Here is a 6069-nt window from a genome sequence, read left to right on the forward strand (position 1 = left end):
CAGGATTGAAATTTCTTCTCCAAGCGCTTTTTGTCTGGTTTCTTGTTCCTTTCTTCCTCCCTTTTTTTCTTCTTCTTTTTATTTTCCACGCTCTTTAGTGGCTTTGACTCCTGTTCGTCATTCGGCTGCTGAAAAATGTCCAGAAGAAGCGCGGTAAAAAGGAATCGAATTATTTGTCCCAGAGTTTTCAGTCTTATTTCTTAATCAAGCGTCTTCATTTCCATTTTCTCTTTGCTTGTTTCATGTATTTAATCCAAGCTGTAGTTAGTACTTTGATTTGTGTTCAAATTTTCCTCCAAGTTCTTTCGTTACGTTCGTTTTTGCTGTTTCCATTTCTAGATAGCAATTTCTTCTCCAAGCGCTTTTTGTCGTGTTTCTTGTTCCTTTCTTCTGCCCTTCATCTTTTTATTTTCCACGCTTTTTAGTGGCTTTAACTCCTGCTCGTCATTCGGCTGCTTGAAAATATACAGAAGGAACAAGGTAAAAATTAATCGAATTATTTGTCGCAGGCGTTTTCAGTCTTATTTCTTCATCAAGTGTTGTCATTTCCATTTTCTCTTTGCTTGTTTCATGCATTTAATCCAAGCTCTAATTAGTACTTCGATTTGTGCTCAAATTTTCCTGCAAATGCTTTCGCTGCGTTCGTTTTTGCTGTTTCCAATTGGGGATTAAAATTTCTTCTCCAAGCGCTTTTTCTCTTGTTTCTTGTTCCTTTCTTCTGCAATTCATCTTTTTATTTTCCACGCTCTTTAGTGGCTTTAGCTCCTGTTCGTCATTCGGCTGCTTGAAAATGTCCAGAAGGAACGATGTAAAAATTAATTGAATTATTTGTCACAGTTGTTTTCAGTCTTATTTCTTCATGAAGCGTCTTCATTTCCATTTTCTCTCTGCTTGTTCCATGCATTTAATCCAAGCTCTAATTAGTACTTTGATTTGTGCTCAAATTTTCCTGCAAATTCTTTCGTTGCGTTCGTTTTTGCTGTATCCAATTGGGGATTGAAATTTCTTCTTCAAGCGCTTTTTGTCTTGTTTCTTGTTCTTTTCTTCCTCCCTTCATATTTTTATTTTCCACTCTCTTTAGTAGCTTTAAAATCTTCAGAACACACGCGGTAAAAAGGAATCGCATTATTTCTCGCAGGCGGTTTCAGTCTTATTTCTTCATCAAGCGTCTTCATTTCCATTTTCTCTTTGCTTGTGAAAACGTGAGGAAATTTTGTCACATTTTGGGACAAAAAGTGGTTGTGGAAACAGAATCCGCCTCAATCATGTAGAACTTATCAAGTTTTCAGTTAAGTGGCGCGCCGCCACTGGCCTAAGGGTGGCCCCACACTGCGTCCCTGGGGGGCACAAAATAACATGTTTATAACTATATTCCACTTTGATGGACGACAGAGTTTTAGTTGGCTAGTTTATTTAATTAATTAGATGGCGCCATTAACGCGGTCTTTGAGCAGTCACGAATCGGGCCGAAAACCACAAAGGCATCAGTTCCCTTAGCCAGAGAAGGCCGATAGAAATAACTTATTTAAAGTCCAGTTAACTCCAAGATAGAGCCGGGGACCATTAAAGCGTCGTAATATCGGCAAAAAGTCGTTTTCGCTCTTAAATAAACGATGCATCGATGGAGACTGGACCAGATCGATCCCACTAAACTTTACTGTTATGTCGCCATTAGTGGGCCCATCATCCGGCAACTATTCGGCCCTTTACTGCCTTCAAGCCCCCTATCTAATTGCAACCACGGGGCCTTTAAAGCCCCATACGTCAGGTATAACCTCACATTAAACAGATGCATTTGCTTACATTTTCAGCCTCAATTGTCCTAAACGATAATGTTCTTTAACAGTGGCCAGTAGCGTAAGATATTGATATAACACAGCCACAAGATGGGACAACGACAAGCTCCAGAATGAGGAGAATCAGGAAAGATACAGACAAACACTAGAACAGACTTTGGATGAAAAGTTGGAGACCAGGACTACAAGGAAAAAGTAGCCCGAAGAAGTGGTTTGATGAAGAGTGTCGAGGACAACTGGAATTAAACAGGCTGCAAAAATATCATGAGAATCTGGAAAAATATGAGCGTCTCCGCGAAGACACCAAGACACCCATGAGAAAGATGAAACGTGTAAAAATGTAAAGAAACTGAGTAAAACCGAACAGCACAGAGTTTTATACAAGATATTCGGACGAAAAAAAGGCTTTAGACCCGACTTGCGGAATGTGACAAACGATAATTTTTTGTGGTCATTTTTGGATAAAAGAGCCGACAGCGTAGTAGCTGATGGATGGAAGTTGCATAAACTCGTAAAATTAAAAAGCTTGCAATTGCAAAAAAAATGCCTTTTGGAAACGGTTTGGAACCCTAAAAGTTATGGGAATTTTAAAGTCGAATGATTTTATAGGAAAACTCTCTAAAAACAGACTGGATTTTGGAAACTGAACTTTCTTTTAAAAGCGTGAAATTTTCCCGAAAAATTTCCTTTCGAAAAGTTTAAATCGGTTGGAAAACTCATGAAGGTTTAAGGGTCGATTTTTCAACCAAAATATTATCATTGTTTGTGTCGAGGAAAAGTGCATTTTGGGAAAAAATCGGACGTTCGTCTTAAAGCTAACGGTTTTCTATAAAAAGTTCCTTTGAGAAAATTGAAATTGGTTGGAAAACTTGAAAGTTATGAGAATTTGAACATCGAATAGACGATTTTCCAAACAAAATATTATCACTGTTTGCACTGCTGGCGAAGTTTTTCGTATAATTCTGTTAATACTGGCGAGAATTAGAAAATCTAAACTCTGTTGCAACGAGAAAAATGGCCTCTAAAAACAACTGTCGGAAAATTTAAATCGGTTGCAACACTTGCAAGCTGTGACAAAATATAGCAAGGAAACTATTATAAAATATTTTGAATTTTTCGCGAACCTCGACCTGGGCTCACGAATATTGGCCTGATTTGGAATATTCTTATTGCCTATATCTATTAAGGTGTTGAGGCAGAAACATGCAGCAGTAAAACCCGCCCTAAAACTCCCTTTTTGCCTCCGCAAACAGACAAACTTCCACAGTCCTCAAGTATTTTTCAACCCTCTCTTGGCAAAACCCGCGCTCCTCTTAAGAGCCTCTAACCAGCTGGACACTCGCAGGCGTAAAAACAAGAAACTATTCACACGTCAAACGAAATACACTTTCCCCGAACGAAAGCGGCCCATTAGAGAGGCTCTTTTATTAAACAACCGCCGCCTCATTTAAATAGGGCTATTTAATTTTGAACCCTTTCGACGAAACGACCCTCTTTCCGGGCCCGCAAGACTCAAAAGGTGGCGAAAGTGTATTTAGGCCTTATAATCAGCCCTTTTAATGCTGTTTTAGGTGTTTCTTTGTCAAGTTGCATAAGCGAGCAAACCAATCGGCTAATTGTGCGTCTAACCTGGATCAATCACTCGAGCCCGAAGAGAAATCAACACCCAATGGACGAGTGGCAGTGAAATCCATTATTGGATTGGACAATTCATTAGGAGGGCATCAGGTGTCCGTATAAGCGAATCACACCGATAATGGGGATCCGATCAAGCAACACTGTGTTGCCAAACAATTGCTCATTTGCTTGTAAACGTGGCGTTTATGGAAAAAACTTCTAGAGCCCAAAACGCCCTAAATTCCCCGGGGTTTCATTGGACGAGAAAATCTTTGCCAAACTCCAAGACCCGGTGGGAGTTTTGGGGCTGCAAAGTCGCAGACTCCATTGCATCCGATTGAGCGAACCACCCTGTATATACCAAGGCCTCCCGTGACAACTGTCCTGGCCTGGCAACGTGGCAATGATTGGGGCTCCGCCCCACCACCCCACTGAATTACCGCGATTATTAACTGATTGGTGTCGAGTTACGATTGTTTTTGCTCATTACGCGATTGCCTTTTGTTTTTTCACCGTTTGGAGGCGAAAAGCACAGGGGAGAGAAGAGACGAAAAAAGTGAGCGGAGCTGGCGATTTTAATTTTCTAATGCCGCAGAAATAAAAACGACTCTGTTTGTTCATTACGTAAATTGGTTTCGAAGATTTAACCAAACACTGAGGGCTGGCAATTTCCGTTTTTTAATTGGCTTTAAAACGGGGCGTTTTGTGTTATTTGCCCAGGAAGAATTAAGAAGTCGTTGGCTGCCTAATAACCATCGCAACAGTGGCGCTAATGGGTTGAATGGCGGGGTCAATTCGCTTAATGTCATTTCCTCCATTTGGCTGCAGGAGTGCAAGCAAGATTAGCTGCATCAGGTCCCATTGCAGGTCTGCATTCAATTGGCTATAACTTTCTTGTTACCCGGTATACTGGGGTGCGATGCGGTGATTTTTGTTTCTTCCACAATTTGCAACAGAAAAGGTGTACTTGAGTGCAACCGCAAAGAGCAACCGTTTTCGAGATATCCGGTTCTAAAGTTAGTTAACCAAGATTTCAAGTATACAAGAAGCCAAAATTCTAAGTTTTTCTTTTACTGTTTAAAAATCCACAGTTTTTTTTTGCAAAAAAATCAATTTTCTTCCTTAAACCTTGGATTATGAGCGCATTTTTGTATGAAAAACCCAAGACAAGAGTCCTCAATTCTCCATTTTCACCAGCGGTGTTGAACACAAGGGCAAAATGACTGTTAAAGCAGTTTAAATAAACTTGATCCACCCCTGTCGTTTAGCGGCGACAGTCAATTGTTTAATGGCGGATTTAAATGACTGTGCGCAATTAGCTCCATTCAAAATTCGAAAATTACACGGATTTCTTCATTTTTCGTCTAAATGGTGTGGATTTTCTGAAAAAGCAAATTTCCTTGTACCGTTTTGTCGCATTTTGCCACCCAGAAAAGTGCCGGTTGCAGAAAAATCGCAATTTTTTCGTTGTGACGTTTGCTGTCACTTCAAACATCAGCATCCACTAGCCAACAGGACCGGACTTTTGAGATTTTAAGATTTAGGTGAGTGTTTTGACGATTTAATTTTGAAAACGCTTTTAAGGGTTTTTTTTCTTTCAACGGAAATTTTGTACATTGTTTGTCAAAAGTTGCGGCTAAGTTAAGAGCGTTTTACCACAGTTTTGGATCAGTTAGTGGCAACATTTTTGGGGTTAAATCGAGTTTTTGCGCCTGCAACGTCTGCGCCACTGGAGAAAATAACCACTTAAAGATACCTACTATTTCAAAGGACAAGGTTTTCTACACAAACAGCGCTCTTAGTCACAAACGCTAGTGAGAGCTCTTCTGGAGAAAATTGTCATTTTATGCCACTAGTACGTATGACTCTTACTTATGTTCTTCGTCCTTGAATGCCATTTTTCTCCGACACGATTCACACCAACGCTTTTGAATAAGAGGATTTTTTGTGCAGAAATCAATTAGCTTTCAACATGATGATAACTAAAAAATCAAACTACTTCAACTGTTAGAAGGGATTTTTGTACGCAAGTCGCAGGAAAAAGTAACTCTCTTACTCGACTGGCTCCTGACGAAACAAACGCATAACTTTGTCAAATAGTCTCTGATGGCGACTGGAAATGAAAACCAGTTTGTGGAGACACAAACGCTTTTGGATTGTTCGTGTAAAACTGGAGTGAAATCGAGTGTAACACGGACTGTCCAGAAATGTTTGCATTCAATTGGCGATAACTTTCTTGCCACCCGGTATACTGGGGTGCAATGCGGTGTTTTTTGTTTCTTCCACGATTTGCAACAGAAAAGGTTTACTTGAGTGCAACCGGAAAAACAACCGTTTTCGAGATATCCGGTTCTAAATTTAGTTAACCAGGCTTTCGGTTTTAATGATTTTTTTAGTATACAAGAAGCCAAAATTCTAAGTTTTTCTTTTACTGTTTAAAAATCCACAGTTTTTTACAGAAAATGAATGTTCCTAGTCACAACATGGCATTTTATAAATTGAATGCGCATTAAGTTAAGTGTCTTTTTGCAAAAAAATCGATTTTCTTTCCTAAACCTTGGATTATTCGCGCATTTTTGTATGGAAAACCACACGCCAATTACAACAAAGAGTCTCCATTTTCTCCAGCGGCGTTGAAAACAAGGGCAAAATAGCT

This window comes from Dendroctonus ponderosae, unplaced genomic scaffold, assembly GCF_020466585.1.
Source record: "Dendroctonus ponderosae isolate FM_Combo_2020 unplaced genomic scaffold, Dpon_F_20191213v2 Dpon_F_20191213_11, whole genome shotgun sequence".
Classification (NCBI taxonomy): Eukaryota; Metazoa; Arthropoda; class Insecta; order Coleoptera; family Curculionidae; genus Dendroctonus; species Dendroctonus ponderosae.